At 48.1% G+C, this 22,309-nt stretch overlaps 1 protein-coding gene and 1 pseudogene across 4 annotated transcripts in view; both read right to left on the bottom strand.

Annotated features, from left to right (window-relative positions):
* The window catches only part of JAK1 (Janus kinase 1), a 490,769-nt gene that overhangs the window by 59,170 nt on the left and 409,290 nt on the right, over positions 1–22,309 (bottom strand). The window lies entirely within an intron of this gene.
* Positions 17,415–17,532, bottom strand: LOC144808032 (5S ribosomal RNA; annotated as a pseudogene).

Here is a 22,309-nt window from a genome sequence, read left to right as displayed (position 1 = left end):
AGAGATTATTAAAGATCTTGCCTCATACCAGCTCAAACAAAAGGTCACTAATGTGACCCATGCGAGAGGTCACCTCTTAAATCCCATTTTTTCCAACTTAGAGGAACTAATTGGAATGCCTTAAATCCCAGTAACCTGGTCCTATTATTTTTTTATCCCTTTTTCCTGGAGCCCCACCTGCGTCTCCCCTCCATCTAGACCAATAAGATTATTGTCACATCCCTGGCCCAAACTCCCTTCAGAAATGTGGGTACGAGAATTAGAAAACACTAGGCTGTCCATTGACAATGATCCAATCACTGCCAACGATTTAATAACTGGATGGAGAGCACTTTAGATAAGGTTCTCCCGAAGAAACCTAACCAACTGAAAGTAGGGCCCAACAGAACACTATGGTATTACCCTTAGCTCCGGGCGCTAAAACAGTGGTGTAAGAAATTTGAAGGAGCCTGGAGAAAGAATTTCTCTCCAAACAAGAAATCGGCATATAGGGAAGCCATAGGATCATACTAAGCTGAAATTAAATTGGTCCAGGCCTCATATTACGAGTAAAGAATCTCCCCGACAGACAATTCTCCCCGCAAAACTTTTCGCATAGAGAAAACATTGCTTAAAGCCCCCTCAGCCCCGGATAGACCTGATGCCACAGGCCGACGTTGTAATGAACTCGCAGACTATTTATATAATAAAATCCAAACTATATATTTTTCTTTTTCCCCGGTGGATAGCCTACACAATTTTCACTTAGAGGATACGAATCTGTGTAACAGAGGTCACTCCTTTGAGGCATTCCCCCCTGATGGACAATGAATCACTCCAAACCACCTCGGCACTTGTAAAGAGCAGGCCGCCTAGAGACCCACCTCCACTTAACATTCTGAAACAAGTGTCCAAAATAGTTTTCCCGACCATCCTTGACTTGATCAACGCCTCTCTCATTTCTGGGGTGGTCCTGTGCGATTGGATCAGGGACTAGCACTAAAAGATCATGCGAACTTGGTGGCCGGATCTTGCTTTCGGACAATCGGACTTCTGAGACGAGTGTTTCCATTTCTATCAGACGTCTACGGAAAGACCCTTGCCCAGGCCCTTGTAATAAGTCGGTTGGATTACTGCAATGGCCTTTTTATATCTGCCAATTAAGATGTGCTTAACCGACTGCAAGTGGCTCAAAACACCGCGCATGACTGGTCCTCAATGCTCTGCCAAAAACTCCATCTCATCCACTACTAGAAAAACTTCATTGGTTGCCCATCCGACAGCGAATCAAGTTTAAGATCTGCTGCATCATACATAAAAGTATCTTTGGCACAAGCCCCCAATATCTGACCGAAAAATTTACGACCTCCATTCCTGAACGCCTTCTGCACTCTTGGCAGCCAACTCCTGCTAAAAAAACTTCAATCAGGAAGACTAGGCAGGGTGGTCGAGCACTTTCATACATAGGGCCAACCCTTTGGAACAAACTCCCTTATAATCTGCGACTTAACTCTAACTACCTCTCTTTCAGGAAAATATTGAAGACACACCTATTTTTGGCAGCATAGTCTTTGGCACCTCTAAATGTTCGGTTTGTGGTACCTATGGTGAACTAAGCGTGGAGATACCCATTCGGGGGTCGAATCCTGCGCTATATAAGCACCTTAAAAAAAAAGAAGAGCGATGGTAAAGCCTCTCTTTTAGTAAAATAGCAGAGAAATATGTTAACGCAGAACTCTCGACATATTTGGAATCACACAACCTCCTTGATCCCTCCCAAACAGGCTTCTGTCAGTGTCAAGGAACAGACACTGCGCTGTTAGCAGTTGTTGAAGAATCTAAAAAGATCCTTGACGCCGGAGGGTCAACAGCGATTATCCTCCTGGACCTCAGCGCAGGCTTTGACATGGGCAACCACCAAATTCTTATCCATTGACTCAGAAGTTTGGAGTGACCGAAGTAGCTCTAACATGCCTTCAATCATTCTTGGAAGAGAGATCCTTCCAGGTTTTTGAGGGTGATGTCAACTCAAAACCTCTACATCTCCACTGCGGAGTCCCGCCGGGGTCGTTCTTTCGTCCGTTCCTTTTTAATGTTTATATGCCCCCGCTCGCAGAGATCGTGCTCCCATTTGGGGTTCATATAGTGACATATGCAGACGACATCCAACTGGTGGTAGCCCTGAACCACTTGGATAATGCCTCTTTCAGCTCCTAGGCAATCCATCTCTATTCAATGCAGATGTTGTATGGCCAGCCTGCATGGGTCCTGCCCCGGAACCCAAGACCCAGATGAAGAGTCTGGGTAATCTGGCTGGATCAAGATCTCAAATTCATGGTCCAGGTACGGAAGGTTACGGCTTCCTGCTACGGCATCCTCAGGACGCCGTGTAAAGTGCTTCCTCTTCTCCCCTTCCAGTCGAGAAAGCTCATGGTTCAGGCACTCATCCTTCCTGCTTGGATTACAGTAATGTCCTCTACCTCGGAGCTCGGCTGCGAGGATGCTCGTGGGGATCTCGAACCGGCAATCGGCAAAGCCCGCCCTGAAGTCCCTCCATTGGCTCCCTGTTCGGGAGAGAGTTAACTTTAAGGCCCACATGATGTTAGCAGGGAATTGCCCCTCCGTCAACCATTCTATGGTCCAGCCTGATGTGGCAAACAGAAGACTGCGCTCAGCTGATCTATACCTGGCCGCCGTTCCCAGGATTAAGAGGGCCAGAAGTGGTGGTCGCTTATGTGCTTACAATGCCGACAAGCTGTAGAATTCCCTCCCCCTCTGCCTACGGAGGGAACCCAGTCATCTTGTTTTTCGTAAGTTACTGAAGACTTGGCTTTCCCCCTAAGTGTGCTGCGATGTCCTTATTGTTACTGTTACAGTGCTGGGATGCCCCATGGGTAGCTACACGCTCAATAAATGCTGTTTCATTCATTCATTCCTTCATTCATAATAATGCCCAGTAAAGGGAGTTAACAGGGCCATTAGATTAAAATTTGATGTTTTTTCACACAGACATTTCCGCTGCTGATACCTCCATGTGAAAGGCTGAGGGAAAACATGGGAATATTGGAGGGGAAACAAATTCTGCATGCTATGACCCAAAATCCCCCTCACCCCCCCCCGCCCCCCCTCATCACATCAAGGGAATTCCAAGGCAGAGGAAAATAACATGGATTCTTCTGAGACACTCAATCAAGGCCTCAATCTGAATGATGAGGACTATTTGCTTTATAGGCAGAACTTTAAGTGGACGGGTCCCTCTAGGCCTCAGACTCAATAGTAATTAAAAACGGACACTGAAATGGGCCCCTGTATTCATGTCCTTAAATGTAATGGCAAAAACTCAAATCGATTTTTGAACAATAAATGTTAAAAACATTAAAGCCATCCTTGTCAGCGTTTTCTTTACTCAAAAGTTTTACTAAACCATTCATTCCAACAGATCAAAGCTGGGTCAATGGGAGTCCTAGCGGGCGGAACGCCATTAACCCGGGCTTCATTCATTCCCGTCACAGGCACTAGGCGAAGCCACACAAGTGAGGTAGCCCCTTGTATCGGAACAAGTAGAAGAACACTTGGTGGTAGGGTTTTTGTGGAGCTCTACAGATTCTGGAAGTTTACAGCACAGAATTGCAAGGGAGATGTGTGATTTTAGGCAAAGTCTGAGGTTTGCAAGGCATTGTGGGTAAGAAACCTTTGAAGGATCCACGTGAGGCACACTACCCTGGACTTCCCCGGGTATCTAGTTTTCAGAAATGTCTGGGTTTGATATGTTTCTCAGGGTAGCAACTGTACTCAGGCCCAATTATCGCAGTTTACCCCACTGCCAAATCAGCAAATATTTTTTTACAGGAAATATTGATGATTCCACATTACCTTTTAGATCATTTGCTGTTGTGGACATGAGGACCACCCACACACATAAGGTATCATTTTTATTCAGAGATGTGGAAGACCGCCTCCCTGCATATTTTGGACGTTTACGTCAGAGAAATGTGAGGAAAATGTTTGTAGCCAAAGTTTCAGGTTTGCAAGGGTGTCTGGTTAAGAAAAGAAAAAACTGGACTCCCCCGGGGGTTTACTTTTCAGAAATGTGCAGGTTTCCCTGGGTGCCAACAGAGCTAGGGCCCATACTCTGCAGCCACCAATTTTGCAGAAAAGCGTTGGTTGATGGGTGGAAAAATTACAATGGTCCATGTTGTTTTGGACCCTTTCCTGTCACAGGACATAGGCCCACCCACACATGCGTGGTGCTACTTTTACGTGGAGACGTGGGAGAATGCTAGGTGGTATGAAATTTGTGTCTTCCTGCAGATTCCAGAACTTTCCCTCACAGAAATGAGAGGAAAATTGTACTTTTAGCCAAAGGTTGAGGTTTGCAGGGCACAGTGGTTAAGAAAGCATTGTGGGATCTACGTGAGACAAATCACCCACTGCATATCTTCTGAAGTCTTGTCTGAAACCTGAATAACATTTGACAGGGTTCCCTGGTGCTGGGCCCTCTGAGACCTCAGTTCCCCTCTGCTGAGCCCACATATGCCACCTGGAAAAGTATACAAGCAGAGCAGTATGAATGAAGCCAGCAGGCCAAGAAGCCACAAAGCACCTCTCCCGAAGATCCAGGACTGAGGCTGAACCATTGGTATCATAGCTCAAATGTCCTGGACTCGTTGTGACAGATGAAAGGCCTGGAACTGAACTATATATCGAACAGCTCTTATAAAAGGAAGCCTCTGGAAAAAACGTCATGTTAACTTTGGCTCATTGATCGCTAACTCCAACAATGGTAGGAGGTTCGCCATCATCTGGAAGTGCTCTAAAACTGACCCTGGCGAGCCCGCTATCATCAGCCAGTCGTCAAAGTAGGGAAAAACTGGCACCCCAACCTCTGAAGATGGGTGAAGACCATTGCCATCCCTTTTATGAACACCCGAGGGGACGACCTTGAACCACAGGTAACCTCTGTCTGATTGCTGGATGGGCACATAAAGGTACGTAGACATCCTGAAGGTCCAAGTCAATCACCCAGTTACCCGGATCCAGGACAGACCGAACTGTGTGATCATTTTGACTTTGTCCTTCTGTAGGAAGGAATTCAGAGGGAGAAGATCTAATATAGGTATATCCATAATGGATGCCTGCATGTCTCTAGAAAGCCCATCCACCGATGGAGATGTACCACACTAGTACTCACCACTGCCCCACTCCAAGCAATCAGTAGTATCCAGGCCAGCCCTAATTAATATTTGGCTATCATACCCATCCTGAATGCTTTGAGGCCAAAGAGGCTGAAATCCTTCTGGGACTACCTGCAAGATCTCGCTGGCCATGTTCCAGAGGGCATGCATATAAAAGCCTAAGCGGAAAACTGCATTGACCCATCTCAATGCCAAGGTGACTGAAGAGAACATTTATTTGCCAAAAGCCTTGGCCCTTTTCAACTCCCCTGCCAGGAGGAGTGGTAGACACGCATAAATTGTATTGACTGGAGACATTAATTGGGTATGGATGGACAGTGGGATACATGATGGGTAGTACCCTACAGTAGTGGTCATCTCCAACAAACTTAAGAATACCCTGCATGACATGGGCCTCCATGACATCTAGAAGGAGCTGTGTACCGACATCAGACACTACAGATACTTTTCGCAAGTCCTTCAGCCCTACTCTAACAGCATCCTTTTGAGCAATATCTTTGTCCCGCTAGTGGAAGGCCAGGTGTTGGCCTAATCTCAGCGGTGAACTACGCACCAGTTACAGCTGATCTGAACGCTGTCAGAAAATGGAGCAGCTAACCACTAGGTCCCATCCAGACTTTAAGTCCAGATCTTTAGGGATGAAAAATTAAAACAAATGAAAGACTATTTCTCATTGAACAAGGGTACGAAGGTCATGCCAATAGGGAATGTGGGATGCTATTAAGGCCTTGACAAGAAGAAAATGTATTATCCCCATGAGACATCTTTGCACACTGAGGTCACTAGAAATTTACAAACTAGAGAACAAGTAGAAAGACCAAGATAAAGAATGTAGGGCTAGATGTACAAGAAGTTTCATTTTCTTTTTTTGAAAAACATCCTGTTTTCAAAATCCCCAGCAGGCCTACAACCCTGAGATGGCTATCATTCCTAATGTGTCCCAAACTGCGAATTACTTTATTAATATATCATGAGGTAGGTCGATTTGCGACCCACTCAGATTCGCTATTTAAAAGTGGTAGGTTTTCTTACATTAGGAATGGCTATTTCCAAATTGTGATTCAATAATAATCGCAATTAGGAAATAGAAATTCATACTTTTTGTACATTTCGCATATTGAGAGACCGTCAATACTAAATCTGCACAAAAAGACAAATATTTTAAGCCAACTTCAAACCATCCATACAAATAAAGCAAAACTGTCATTGCTGTGTCTGAAAAACACACCGACATGCAGCAAGGGACAAGGTGGCAATGCACTTTGCACATCAATTGCAAGGGGAGAGAGAATAAAATATAAAATCAGGACTGGTGCAGGTTACCTATTTGGGTGAAGACAAAATGGAGATTACTTCAGATTATGCCGACACTAGATACACTAGAAACACTATGTCTTGGAGAAATTCCTTACTAAATTGACAGATGGGCATATTGCGCCTAAAATGACATGGTCAGACAGATGATTAAGTCCCGAAAGGGGAATAAAGCTCCTAGTCCGGACGGAATTATAGGAATTTGTATAAAATACACAATGCCCACGCTGAACAGGAAGGGAAACCATTATCTCAGTCCTTCCCAAAATAGTTTCGCAACCCCAGCTTTGCCTTCCATACAGGCCTATATACGCTAAGCTTTATTCCAATATTCTCGCAAATAGACTTGACAAATTCATGTGGACCAGAAAGGCTTTACTGCTTTCAGAAAGACACACAACAACATTAGAAAAATACTCCACCTGGTTGAAAAGAACATATAAAATATCCCTGCAATTCTAATATCTCTTGATGTCTGTTAGACCTGGCATCCTTGGGGTTGTTTTCCGCCAACCTTTTGCCTTCAACCCTCCTGTTGTGCTGACTTTATTTTTGCTGGTTGTAGGACTCTGCAGACTTTACCACTGCTAACCAGTGCGTAAGTGTTCTCTCCTTAAAATATAGTAAAATTGTGTTATGCCCTATTGACATATTTAATTTACTTGCAAGTCCCCACAGATATCCAAAGCCGAAACTCCCTTGCTCTCATCTATACACTACAGGTCATGCTCACATCTGAGGCACATAACCCCCGACCTTACCGTCCAACATCCTGTACCACCAAGCACAAGACGACGAAACAAGGAGGGAGGCATGGGAACCAGGACTGTGAGGGGGAGGTCTACGACTCGGAGTAAGGAATATTACCGGTAAGTAACCAGTCATTACTTCCTCGTCACAGTCCTTACACACATGAGCAGATACCCAAGCAAGATTTGGCTTCAACAACAGAACTGCAAACTGTGAGAAAGTGCCATCTTTCTTGCATGGTATGCCCCCACTTTTTGCTGAATTGCTGATGTGCTTTGACTGAGTGTGCCTTGGGCTCCTGCCAATCCGGTGCCCAGGGCCTGTGTTCCTTCCCTAAACTGTTTTGAAGTAATACCCAATTGGCATCTCTGGCCACATGTCAGTCCCTGGTAAATGGTTCCATGGGTACCCAGGGCATTGTGACCAGAGAAGACCCATAAGGGCTGCAGCACTTATTGTGCCACCTTTAGGGGCCCTGTACCCTGACACACACACACTGCCTTTGCAGTGTCCTGGTGCAGAACTGAACAAAAGAGTCGACATGGCACACATCCCTGTGTGCCATGCCCACAAACCCACTGCCCTGGCATATATCAGTCACCCCTCTAGCTGGGTGCCCTATGCCAGTGGTGTGGGCACAGGTGCATGAGCCCTGTGCCCCTACAGTACCCAAGGCCATTCCTTGGCACTGTAAGTGCAGTGATGCCATTAAGAGTTTATGGTGCTGGGAGGTTGTCATTACGAACTTCACAGCACCATAATGGCTACACTGAAGACTGACAAGTTTGATACCAAACTTCTTAGCACATTCAACTCACACTGATGCCAGTGGGGGATTTAATGTAAAAAGCACTACGGAGGGCATCTTAGAGATGCCCCCTGAAACCTAACCTACAATCCACGTCTTGTCTGAGAGGCTGCCTAGGCTGCCACACAGCAGACATCTTGCTGGACCCCTGGGTGGAGAACCCCCGCTCTCCTCGGTCTGCAACAATGCACATCCTGGGCGAGGTGCTAGGTCTCCTCCCCCAGGATGGGCAGAGGGAAGCTTCAAAGGCAGGCCGCCTTTGTGAGCTTCTCCAGGCCACTTGCTGTTTTCAGCAACTGGCCCCCATCAGTTCTGACCCCCACTCTGGCGGGAAGACTGGCGGGAAACCCTACGTCAGGAAAGGGGGTGTGCCAGCCTGTGCCAACTCCACCCCTTAGGTGGGAGAGGCGAGGTGAAGCACGACTCCAGGCGACCGCCATCTTGAGGATGGGGAGCCCTACCCACTCACAGCTAGGCTCCTGCCCCCATCCCACAGGAGAGGAGCAGGTTAGAGGGTGTATCCACCCCAGGACAGGGACCTATTGGTCCTTGCCCTAACCCTACCTGTAACGCCCCTAAATGTAGTATTTAGGGGCACCCTGAACCTTCCTACCTCGGATCCTGAAACGAAAACAAGAAAGAAGATCAAGAAGAAGAAGACCCGCCGTGCAGCTGCTAACAAAAGGACGGCACCAACTGAGTTGGCCCCAGCCCTACAGGCCTGTCGATCCTTAAACCTGCTCCTGCTGAATCCCGGCGACTCCTGCGAGCAGCAACCTTGAAAACCCCAGAGGACCTGCCTGCCTTGACCCTCTGAAAGACTGGGACTCCCATGAGCAGTGGTTCTGCTCCAACAGCAATAACCCTCGTGCCAGCCAGGAACCGCGACTCCATCACACTCTGCACCCGCCGAGCCTCGCCTGTGACTGAGTGACCCAAGACCGTGTTGACGCCCCTCCGGCGGCTGGGAACCGAAGTCCAGTGCCCAAAGACCCTCCTCGACTAACCAGGTGACGCCTGCAGCCTCACAACCAGGGACCCCTCCAACCGCGACCAGCTGAGGGTAAGATTTCCCAACGTCAAAACACACCCCTGCACCCGGCGCCCCACGGCCCCCTGTGCCCAACTCCCGGGTGCCTACCTATCCTCCAAGACCCAAACTTACCTCTCGAAGTGCTGGTTGCTCCTGAAGAATCTCTGTCCCCGAGCCTGCAGCTTTTTTCCACTTACCAAGATCTCCATTGATTAACATTCAATCAATCAATCAATCAATCATGCCATTTGTATAGCACACTACTAACCCGGGAGGGTCTCAAGACGCTTGGGGGGAGGGGTATGCTACTGCTCGAACAGCCAGGTCTTGAGTTGTTTCCTGAAGGCGAGATGGTCCTGGGTCAGCCGAAGGTGGATGGGGAGGGAGTTCCAAGTCTTGGCAGCCAGGTAAGAGAAGGATCTTCCTCCGGCGGTGGCTCTTCGGATGCGTGGTACGGCTGCGAGGGCGAGGCTGGTGGACCGTAGCTGGCGGGTGGCCGTGTAGAAGGTCAGGCGGTCGTTGAGGTGCTCGGGGCCCAGGTCGTGGAGAGACTTGTGTGCGTGGGTGAGGAGCCGAAACGTGATCCTCTTGTCGACGGGGAGCAGTGCAGGTTCCTCAGGTGGCTGGAGATGTGGCTGCGTCGGGGGACATCCAAGATGAGTCGTGCGGAGGCGTTCTGGATGCGCTGGAGTCTTTTCTGTAGCTTGGCTGTGGTTCCGGCGTAGAAGGCGTTTCCGTAGTCCAGTCGGCTGGTGACGAGTGCCTGGGTGACAGTCTTCCTGGTCTCGGTCGGGATCCAGCGGAAGATTTTGCGAAGCACACGCAGGGTGTTGAAGCACGATGAGGAGACGGCGTTGACTTGTCTGGTCATCGAGAGGGAGGGGTCCAAGATGAAGCCCAGGTTGCGTGCGTGGTCGGTTGGCTTGGGTGCGGTGCCCAGGGCTGGGGGCCACCAGGAGTCGTCCCAGGCGGAGGGCGAAGATCCCAGGATGAGGACTTCCGTCTTGTCCGAGTTCAGTTTCAGGCGGCTGTCCTTCATCCACTCGGCGACGTCTTTCATCCCTTCGTGTAGGCAGGTTCTGGCGGTGTTGGGGTCTCTGGTGAGGGAGAGGATCAGCTGGGTGTCGTCGGCGTAAGAGATGATGTTGAGGTTGTGCTGGCGTGCGATGGCTGCGAGAGGTTTCATGCAGATGTTGAAGAGGGTGGGGCTGAGTGAAGATCCTTGCGGGACGCCGCAGATGACTTCGGTGGCCTCGGAGCGAAACGGGGGGAGGCGGACTCTTTGTGTTCTTCCGGCGAGGAACGAGATGATCCACTCCAGTGCCTTCTCTTGGATACCGATGTTGCTGAGGCGCTGGACTAGGGTGCGGTGGCAGACCGTGTCGAACGCAGCGGAGAGGTCCAGGAGGATGAGGGCCACTGTTTCCCCCTTGTCGAGCAGAGTCCGGATGTCGTCGGTGGCTGCGATGAGGGCGGTCTCGGTGCTGTGGTTGGCTCTGAAGCCGGACTGCGAGGGGTCGAGGGATCCGTTCGTCTCGAGGAAGGCGGTCAGCTGTCTGTTGACGATCTTCTCGATGACTTTAGCAGGAAAAGGGAGGAGCGAGATGGGGCGGAAGTTTTTGAGATCGGTGGGGTCCGCTGTAGGTTTCTTCAGGAGGGCGCTGATCTCGGCGTGCTTACATCTCTCCGGGAAGGTGGCGGTGTTGAAGGAGGCGTTGATGATGTTCCGGAGTTGGGGTGCGATGGTGAAGTCGGCCTTGTTGAAGACGTGGTGTGGGCAGGGGTCGGTCTGTGATCCGGAGTGGATGGTGTTCATCGTGCGGGCTGTGTCTTCGGTGGTCACCGTGGTCCAGGTGCGAAGGGTGGCAGTGGGGGGCGTTGGTTCGACGGTTGGGTGCGTGGGTGGGGCGCCGAAGCTGTTGTGGATGTCGGCGATCTTGCGGTGGAAGAACAAGGCGAGGGAGTCACAGAGGTCTTGTGACGGAGTGATGTCGTTGGTGCCGGTGCTGGGGTTGGAGAACTCCTTGACGATAGTGAAGAGCTCTTTGCTGTCGTGGGCGTTGTTGTCCAGTCGTTCCTTCAGGGATTTCTTCTTGGTGGTGCGGATGAGCTGGTGGTGCTTGCGGGTAGCGTGTTTGAGGGCGGTCATGTTGTCGGTGGTCCGGTCGAGGAGCCAGGCTTTCTCGAGGGTGCGGCAGGTCTTCTTGGAGTCCTTGAGGTCGTCGGTGAACCAGGATGCCTTCTTGCTTCTGGGTCTGCTGGGAGGGTTCTTTAGTGGCGCGAGGTCGTCGGCGCAGGCGGTCAGCCACTGTGTGAAGTTGCGGGCTGCTTCGTTGGGGTCCGTTGTGTTGGCGGGTGGGCTCTGGCTGAGGGAGGTGGTGAACTGGTCTGCGGTGATCTTGCTCCAATTCCTGTGAGGTACCTGTTGCGGGTGGTGGTGGGTCGTGGATCTTTTGAAGCTGAAGTGGACGCAGCTGTGGTCGGTCCAGTGGAGTCCGGTGGCGTGGCTGAAGGTGATGTACTTGCTGGAAGAGAAGACGGGATCAAGCGTGTGGCCGGCGTAGTGGGTGGGGGTGTTGACCAGTTGCTTGAGTCCGAGGTTGGCGAGGTTTTCCAGCAGGGCGGTGGTGTTGCGGTCCTTGTTGTTCTCCAGGTGGAAGTTGAGGTCCCCGAGGAGGATGTAGTCAGTGGAGGGGAGGGCGTGCGGGCTGATGAAGTCTGTGATGTCTTCGCTGAATTGTGTGCGTGGTCCCAGGGGTCACATTGAGCGCCCGACAGCTCAAAAGCACCCTGCATCCAGCCGCCCGAGTGCCCCTGGCCGTCCAACCTTTGCCCTATTCTACTTCTCCACTTGCCCTGAGCAAGTGACCAGGAGCCCAGCTCCCACAGCCGCGTTGCCTGCTAGCCAGCAGCCACCAACCGAAGGCCCCCTGCCTCTTATTGGATAACATTGGGCCTAACTACCTCTGCACCCGGCTGCCCCTGTGCCGCTGAGGGTGTACCAACTGTACCTACCTGACCCTGGGAGACCCCCCCCCCCCCCGAGTCTATGCCCAGAACCTTAACTCTGCCAGTCAAGTACTTACCTAAAAGCCGATAACTCACTTTTCTTCAATAGGCTAACATTGACTGGTTTCACTTATAAATTCTTCTAAGTTTGGAGTTTCGGAGCTTTAAAATATTCACCTAAAATCAGCCGAACAACGAATTCGGATTTACTCACCTATTATTAGGAGAAACCTCAGTGCTGCATCTTTTAGCCCAGAACAGACCCTGCAAAGTAATTTTTACCGTACTTATCAGTAACCTGAATTTTCTTCCATAGGAAACCATTGACTGTTTTTCTGTGAAATTTTTTTCTGTCGATTTTTGCAAACTACAAATATTCTTTAAAAATCGTACCAACTACTAAAATGTAATTAGTTACCTGTCTTAGATAGAAATCCCAGTGCTGAACCTAGGAGTCCAGTACTGGATTACAAAATTAAAGTGAACATACTTTACCTGCAAATTGAATTTCCTTCCATAGTATAACATTGGTGATTTCATCTGAAAAAGTTTCTAAGTGTTAACTTTTAAAATACAATAATATTCCTTAAAAATCACTACTGTAACCAAAACGCTTTTACTTAACTGTTTACAGGACATGTCCCAGGACTGAATCTAGGATCCAGTCTTGTGGTTAGAAAAGTAATCCACAAAGTAATTAATTGCCTTTAACTGAAAATTCCCATTGAGCTCGATGTTGTATTGTGTTTGAAATTGTGTTGCCTATAGCAACAAACTGTGACTATTGCATTAAAAAAGTCTAATGCCTATTTGAAAAGTATTTAATCAAAGTACCTCATTCTGAGAAAGTATATTTTGATACCTTGTTGGTTCTAAAATAAAACAAACAACTTTATGTTTTGATACAAACCAATTGGCCTAGAGTTCAGTTCTTGAGTGTGTGAGACCATTTGCTGACTGGGTGTGTGTACAACAAAAGCTTTACACTGTCCTCTGATACTGCCTTACTGCTCGACCAAGCTACCACTTTAGAGAGTAAGGTTATATCTAACTTTATCCTCTGTCAAATCTCTGGGAACTGGGGACTCTATACACACTGTACCATACTTTGGTCCAGTATATATATATATATAGAGCCACTTTCTTACACAAACATATTTAGAACAACAAACAGCAAAGTCACACCCCTTGAACAGAACGCAACACTGCGTTCCCATAACCGGCAGGCCAAGCCCCACCCACCACCAGGCGATAATGGGACATAAAGGTGTGGGGAGCACTCCAAGTGGCAGCCTTGCAGATCTCCGCTATAGACGCCCTCTGAAAACAAGACCATGAAGCTGCCAACCCCGAGTCGACCTACTCTGAAAAGACCCACGCACCTGCACACCACAGGATTCATAAGCCGCTAAGATAGCTCACTTCACCCACCTACTGAGAGTAGCACCAGAAGGCTTCAGACTCTGGCCCGCCAGGCCAAAAGTCACAAAAAGATAATCCACTGTACGAAAGGGAAGGGTACGAACCAAGTACACCCCAATAGCACGCTTAACACCCAAACAGTGCAGGCGCACTTCCTCATCAGATTGTGGATCAGGACACAAAACCAGCAGCACCAGCTCCTCCAAGCAGTGAAAAGAGGAAGTAACCTTAGAGACAAAATAAGGGTCAGGCTGGAGAACCACCCGATCTGGAAAGCACTTCAAAAAGGGCCCCAAACACAGCAACAAGCACAACTCTCCAACCCTTCTGGCCGAAGTAGTAGCCACCAAGAATACCACCTTGATTGTCAAAAACCTCAGAGAAACCTCATCCAGAGGCTCAAAGGGAGCAGACTGCAAAGCCCTGAGCACCAACAGGAGATCTCAACGTGGGGACAAGGATTTAACCACAGGTTTATGGAGAAAAAACTTCTCAAAAGTCAGGACACCAAAGGCACCACCGACTCACAGGCAGGACCCCGAAAGGCCCTCACTGCCGCCCACTGAGCACTCACAGAGGAAACAGTAAAACCCAACTCGAAATCATCCTTCAGAAAGTACAAGACATGTACAGGATCTACCGTCAAGGCAGACCAGCTGCTATCCGTACCCGAACCCTGAAAGGACACCCAATTCGGGGCATAAGATTTAAGGGTAGAAGGCTGATGGGACTGTTGAATAAAGAGAGCCAGCTCAGGAGAACACCCCAGAGCCACTAGGTTCATCCTCTGAACAGCCAGCCCACCAGGTGCAACCGGACCAGACAATCCTGAGACAGTCAGAAACAACAGAAGGCAGGGGTCCCCCGGGATGGGCCAGCAAGGCCCCATCGCCAACTGCAACAACAGAGTAAACCCCGGCGCCACCAGAATCACTGACGGCCCGTCCAACTTGACCTTCAGAAGAACCCTCTGAATTAAAGCAATCGGAGGAAAGCAATACATCAAGCCCTCTTCCCACCAAAATGACAGAGCATCCACCCTCCAAACCGACTGGCTCAGAGAGCAAAACCTCTCCCTCAAGGCGTTCTCTGGGGTCGCAAACCGGTCCACCATGGATACCCCAAATTTTCGCATGAGCATCCGAAACACCCTCCAATCCAAACACATTTCTGACAGGGAGGGAAAACAGCCTGCTCAAATGATCCGCCTCCGAGTTCAACACCCCAGGCAGATGTAACGCCCTGAGTGACAACAAGTTCATCTCTGCCTAAAGGCAAATCTGCTGAGCTAACAAGTTCAGGGAAGCCACCTTTGCACTCCCCTGGTGATTGACATAGCATACCACTACCGCAATGTCAGTCCGCAGCAGAACATCCCACTGTGGGACCCAAGGAAGAAAATGCACCAGGGCCAACTGTACGGCTTTAAACTCCCTCCAGTTCGAAGACATCCCAGCTTGCCTGACCGACCAGATCCCCTGAAATGTAATCTTGAGCCATCACAGCCCCCAACCTAGCTCGCTGGCATCCAGCGTCAGCACCAACCTCTCTTGGGGAACAAATGGAGAGCCTTTCATGAGATTCCCCACCTCCAACCACTAGGGCAACTCCAGGGAAATTTCCAATACTCCCGGAATCAACTGGTCGTAATCCTGAGACCCCGGACACCAATTGCGTTGAACGTGATTCACCAGAGGTACAAGTGTAAAGGGGCCCAGATCACAATCATTACAGTTGCTGCCATCAATCCTTGCACTCTTAAACACTGTTGAGCCATGGAAACGGGAGAGCCCAACACCCTCCTCATTACTTTCACAAGAGTCAACCTGCGCGGCTCAGAAAGGAACACCTTTCCCACCTGTGTGTCGAAGACCCCTCCAATGAACAGCAGTTCCTGAGTGGGGATCAAATAGGACTTCTCCAAGTTCCGAATCCACCCGTACTTCCGTAGGAGACTGTAGACATCCTGGGTATGCGACTAAGCCTCAGGGAAAGAAGATGAAGAAATCAACCAGTCATCCAAGTATGGAAACACCTGGATCCTCAGAGCATGTAACAACCCCACCAAGTGAGCTAACACCTTAGTAAACACTCAAGGCGAAGCAGAGAGACCAAACGGTGATACCTGAAACTGGAAATGGTCACCGCCCACACACAACTTTAGAAACCGCTGTGAGTCCCTGTGAATTGGCACATGAAAATAGTCGTCCCTCCGAAGCAGAGAAGTGAGAAAATCCCCCACAGACAGGAAGGGCAGAATCAACTGGAGAGTGACCATCTTGAAGGACCGGAGAGGAATGCACAAATTCACAGCTTTTTAATCCGGTAATCCCCATTGGACTTCCGGATGAGAAACAGAATAAAGTAAACCCCTGTTCCTTGTTGTCCGCAGGGACCCTCACAACGGCTCCTTTTGATAACAGGTTCTTAACCCCATCCAATAGCGACCGACACTTGACCTGAGACCTGGGAACAGGGGTAGCATGGAACACTTCCCATGGGGGCTCCACAAATTCTTTTCAATACCCCCGCCTGATAATCCTAAGGACCCATTGATCCCTGCCAAACTCCTCCCAAACCAGCAAAAGTTTCCTTAGGCGACCCCCAACTGGGCCCTCCTCCCCAAACATCGCATAGTTATAATTTAGACTGATTGGAAGCTCCCGAGTGCCCATGCGGACACCGGGATTTCGGAAAGAAGGGACAATCAGGCCACATCCCCTACCACGAAAGGGTTGGGTGGCCATTTTAGACTGAAACACCAAAATGCCCTTTTATAGACAGCAAACTTTCCCTTCTGCATAGAGCGGACCGAAGCCAACATCTTTTTGTCTTCTGGTGTTTTATCGACGCTTTCAATGGTTCCCCAAACGGTTTGGAGCACGTGAAAGGAATTTTCATGAGCGCATTCTTCTGCACCGCCTCAGCCTTCCAAGACTTAAGCCACAACTGCCTCCTAGCAGCCATCGATGCCCCTGACGCCCAAGCTGAAGGACTAAGGGAATCAAACGACAAGTCAGACAAGAAGACCAACTGTTGTTCCATCATTGTCAAGGACTCAGAGGGATCCTCCTCCTGAAGTAGCTGCTCTAAAATACATTGACAGTCCTTTAGCAGAGACTGTACCAGATAACTGGTGTAAGCAGCTGATCGAACAGCCAGGTTGGTAGCAGAAAAGGACCTCTTTAAAGCCCCTTCAACCCTCTTATCCTAAGATCTGAAGGAACTGCATCCTCTGCGACCACCAGGCTTTGTGACAAAAGTCCAGCCAACAGGGAATCACATGCAAGTCCCTAGTAACGTGGTGATACCTGTGCCCAGATCCTGTCAATTAAATGGAAACTGATGTGGCATGGTGGGTGAAAAATGATTGATTGGATGCGCCCGAGCGATTGGCAGTGGCTGATATTAATTCAAGCATTACATCCATGACCTTAGTTTTTGCATTTGACACCCGTTACACACACGAGCGGATACCCAAGCAAGAATCGGCTACAACCACAGAGCTGCAAACAGACTTTTTAGAACAACAAGTAGCAGAGTTACATCCCTTGCACAGAACGCAACACCACATCCCCAGAACTGGCAGACCCAGCCCCATCCACCACCAGGTGATAATGGGACATAAAGGTGTGGGGAGCACTCCTAGTGGCAGCCTTGCAGATCTCTGCCATAGAAGCCCCCTGAAAATAAGCCCAGGAAGCAGCTATCCCCCGGGTCGACCTCCCCTGAACAGACCCAGGCACCGGCACACTACAGGATTCATTATGTCGCCAAGATAGCCCACTTCAGACACCTACTGAGAGTTTTCACTAGGAGGCTTCAGACCCTGGCCCGCCATGCCAAAAGTCACAAAAAGAGAATCCACTTTACGAAACGGAAGTGTACGAACCAAGTACATTTTAGGCTACAGCACCTGGTATTCCCAGGCGGTCTCCACCCAGATACTAACCAGGCCCGACCCTGCTTAACTTCTAAGATCAGACGAGATCACATACTTTCAGGGTGGTGTGGCCGTACCATAGAGTGTAGCTCCAGTGGGTGTTTATTCCAAACCAGAGATCCAAAATAAGAGAAAGTAATTCGGTCCATTTTTGTGCTATGGATCTTAGGGATCCTCGCCAGAAGGCGATGGGTAGACCGCACGTTTCTAGAGTGGGCACAGAAACTAATTCCAGCCATAAAATTACCTGCACCTGAATGTTGCAGTGCTCTATGGACTAGAACTAATGTTTTGAAGAAAATTCTCTTCTTTATTAGAAACCAATGAAGGGCCCGCAAATGTGGGGACACAGGTACTTGGTGCAGATTAAGTAGAATGCAGACTGCCATATTTTGTACCACTTGAAACTTGTTAAGCAGACAGTCTGGGATTCCTAAATATAGGACATTTCCATAGTCCAGTCTAGATGTGATGAGCAGGACCGGACTGGGAACTCAAACCATCCCTGGAAATTTTGTTTGGACCAGTCCCCAGCGGAGTGGGAGGTGCAAGTGTGAAGCACTGCTGCTTTTGTTACTGGTGGGCCGATATTGCAGCACCACTTCAAAACCGCCCAGACTGCTGCAAAACCAGCCTCCATCCTTCCAGCCTCCCGGTGAACCGTCCCAGGCCAGGTACAGCCAGTCCAGCCCTGGTGACGAGTGCCTGGATGACCACCTTTCTTGTAGGGCGTGAAAAAGTGTAGAAATGTTCTTACAGTCCGCAGAAGCCTATAGCAAGTTTCAAACACCCAAATTATCAGTGGCTGAAAAGATGATACGCAGTCAAATTTAACACCCAAGTTCTTAAGTGCTCCCCCCAGGGGTCCGCGTTCTCAGTGATGTCCACCACTGAGAGGATGACTGATTTAGTTGAGTGAGAGGGGCAAAAACCTGCCTGGAGGGGGGTCAAGATAATTTGTCTCTTCTACATTTGCTACATGTGCTTCTAAGATTTTAGCTTAGCTGGGTTGGGAGGAGGGAGATAGGTCTGTAATTCTTTAGCGATTGTGGGTCCTCTCCAGGTATTTTTTGTAGCAGGATTACTACAGCTTCTTTGAACGATTGGGGAACATAGCCTTGAGTGAGAGATGAATTCAAAAGTGAAAGGATGACTTCTGAGAAGGAAGACAAAATAATTTTTTGTATTTGAGGGGGGCATTCATCTTTGTGGGAGCCATATTTCACTTTTTTTGTAAATTCTGTTGGGTGCTCTTTGCTGATGATGGGAAAAGGTGAAATGGAAGTGAGATTCCTATTTTCTGATGGGAGATTCGTGTCTGACTTACTAGGGTGAATGGTAGCTTGTATTTTCTTTATTTTATCTACATAGAAGGAGTTTAGGTCATCACGTAATATCTGTGTTGGGATAACCAGTAGTGTTACTCGATCTGGGGCTGATAGTCCTCCCACTAATATGAAAATGTCTTTTGTTTTATTGTTGGAGTTTAACACTTTAGGAAGAATGTTATTTTAGCTTGTAGGATAGCTTTTTCATATTCTTTCATACTATGTATAAAGAGTTCCTTAGTTTCTGGCAAATATGATCTTCGCCATTTCCGTTCTGCCTGCCGCATTTTTAATTTAGCTATCTTTAGCTCTTCTGAGAGCCATTTTGACACCTTGTGCCGGCAGGTGGAACAGATTTTTTTGGAAGGGGCGTAAATATTGCTGGCCGCCCTTTGCCAGTTTAAAATGTCTTCCTCAAATTCATCCAGGTTCTCTTTCATTAAGGGCACATTGGATTCTAATGTGTCGCAGAAGGAGTTTCTGTTAATGTAAAGGCATCCAATGGAGGACAGAAGAAAGGCAGGTTTTAATGGACTCTCTCGCACACTCCTCTCCCTTCCCACATGTAAACAACAGCTGTGTGTCATAAGTGTGTGAAATAACCTTAGCCCCCGAGCCTCGGCCAACTGTGCTAAAGAGGTGCGGTACGCATGAAACAGTGGGGCTTGAGGCCGACACCTGCGGCACTCCTTCTGTCAACTCAGATGCACCAAGGACTCTCATTCTGCAATGGACTGACTGGTAACTCCCATACTCCTGTAAAACAAGGTACTATGACTTTAAATATACTGGTGAACAACCGAATACAATGTCTTGTGAGCAGAATGGCTTACAAGGGAAGAGGTCATGAGTAGCCCCCAGATGGCAAGGATACAGTCTGTGAACCAATTAGGAAGGTCTGCCTCTAATAGTAGAGATGCCAGAATGACTTGGAATGTCGAAGTTGGAGCAGGAATTCTGGAAAGGTTGCAAGCAAAGCTCAGCAATTATGGATGAAAGGGTTAATGTGAGCTTCCCTAACCACCAGAGGGAATCGAAGGGGAGCAAAAGGAAAGAAAAGTGCAGGGAACACAAATGGTACTATCTATGGGACCATTGTAGAGAATCCATAAAACGATTTTGCAAGGCAAGGTGTAACACTGACTGTTGCATCAATTCTCATAGCGCTTACTGAACTGGTAGTGTTCAGAACTTTCTTGCTCTTACCAGAATATTCTGGCTTTTCTGGAATGTTTAGACTCTTCTGGAATATTTCGTCTCTTTTCATCTTTCCCTGGAAGTGCAGACATATGTTACCCTGTGACTCCACCCCCCATCGCCTCCTCAATCGACACTGCAATCTGCCACAGTCTCCAAGGTTGACAGGCTTGTACCTTGGCATCTGCGATATGCGACCACAAACCAACAGTGGATACGATTTTGGAGGACACAACGTCCATGACATTATCTCCATTACTTTGTGTCCTCTATGTGGCAGGCCAGGTCCATATAGTCTTTGGTCTTGAGGAATATAAAATGGTGTTCTACGCAAATTATGCTTTTTTGTTTTACGCCTTGTGGACCCTGACTCACTACCCAAACTCATTAGGCTACTGCCGACAAATTAAATGGTTTCTGGTTACAAGAGCAAGATGGAAAAATCCAAAGTATGAACCACATGCTTCCCATACATATTGCTTGAGGTCTGGCAGCTAGGTTTCCTTTCCAATGGGCCATTTCATACATTAAATTCCTTGGTATTAAAATGACCATCCGCTTAGCAGATTTATATGCCGTTAAGAAATCTCTCTCGTCTAGAAGTGATAAAAATTTAGATAGGTGTGGTTCTCTATGCATCTCTTGGATAGGGTGAATTCACACGGCTAACATAAATGTCTTGCACAGGGTCCTCTATTTATTTGAAGTCCTCCCAGTCTTCATAGTGAGTGATTTCTTTAAATGGTTACAATATATGGTGCCTAGAATTGTCTGGGGCGGCGCTAAACTCAGGGTCCTGATGGGTCTTCTACAACAAAGTAAAAAAAAAAAATAGAAACAGGTCTAGACCTGCCTGAATTCCGTAAGTACTATATGATTATACACCTACGTATGATGGTGTAAGCTTAAAAGTAGAGACAGGCACATTCTGGGCATTTACGGATCAAGCAAAAGTAGATAGACCACTATGTGACCTTGTTTGGTCCCAAAAAATGAAATGGCTTCAAATGTATACAGGAATACACCAGTCACCACAACTGGGGTGTCAGACATGGCTGTGGATTAACTGGGTCTCACCTCCCTGCCTTCCCCATATATAGTTATCGGTTTCAATAGTAGCTTCACACCAGAGCAACATCCCAGCCCTTTTGATAAGTGGAAGGGGGTGCAGCAAGGAGGCGGGTGCAAACCTATTTTGGATCTCTTCTTGGGTGACCCAATAAAGTCTTGTAATGTAAAAAAAAAAAATAGTTCTCACTTGGGGAGAAGGAGGGATTCCATAATGTGCAGTTCCCCTACTGGGTAATACATTCTCCAATAGGAGAATGCAGGTAAAAGAGATAAGACCTCATATGAGAAGCTATTTCAGAATTGCCGGTGGACGCCCTGGATGCGGGGCCATGAGTGCAAATGAATAGGTGGGATAGATAATGAAATAAATCACCTGTAGAGACCGGTAGACCCCAAGGAGAGATAGCCTAGAAAATACATATCAGAAAGAGAGGAGTTGGCCTAACGGCTAGGGCGCTCGACCTCGAACCTGGGGATCTGGGTTTGAGTCTAGGTAATACCGTACATATCTGGTGGAGCTAGCCCAACCTACACACATTTTTAAAAGCAGTTTCCAAAACGCTGCAAAATATAAAGGAGTACCAAACGATCTGTAATTCTGGTTATCTGTACTGGGACTATGATCTTTGGGGTATAGGGTTCTTTTGGGGTTGAACTGGCACTTGATATTGCAGTACTTAGCACCAGCTAAGTTGTCATTAGCATTCTCTTGGGGAAAAAGTTATATATTCACCATAGTTCATTGCTTCCACAGACTCAGGACCATTTTGGCCATGGAAGGACTACTGTAATCTTGAAGAGATACACTTCCACTTCGATGGACTATGGAAGTAGGTGTTGGACTGTATCTCCAAGAGCTTCCGGACACGGTGGTGCCCACTTAGATGGACAGCATTAGGACTCTTACTGTAGTTGGCCATTTGTAACATGATCACAATGAAGTAGGTAGGAGGAAGCTTGGTGAATAGGACAATGCTCTCTTCTGGTTAACACATTTGTTTGACAATCGGGGGCTCTCGTCAAGGGGGAGGAGTTAGGGGTGAGAGTTGAGTTTTGAGGGAGCCCAAGGAGAAACTAATAGTGGAAATTTGAAAAAGTTCTTTTGCATGCTAGGATGTATGAAGCCTAGTGCTACCTGTATGTTGCAATTCCCCCCAAAAATATTTTTGGAAAAGCAAATTGTGAAAATAAGGTTTGCTTTATCCTTATCGATCTCAGCAGAAAGCAAGTCAAAGCAAGCCTTCCCAGATAGAAAATGAT

The sequence above is a fragment of the Lissotriton helveticus genome, chromosome 1_2 (genome assembly GCF_964261635.1).
Source record: "Lissotriton helveticus chromosome 1_2, aLisHel1.1, whole genome shotgun sequence".
Taxonomy (NCBI): Eukaryota; Metazoa; Chordata; class Amphibia; order Caudata; family Salamandridae; genus Lissotriton; species Lissotriton helveticus.
This window is presented reverse-complemented; position numbering and strand designations above follow the sequence as displayed.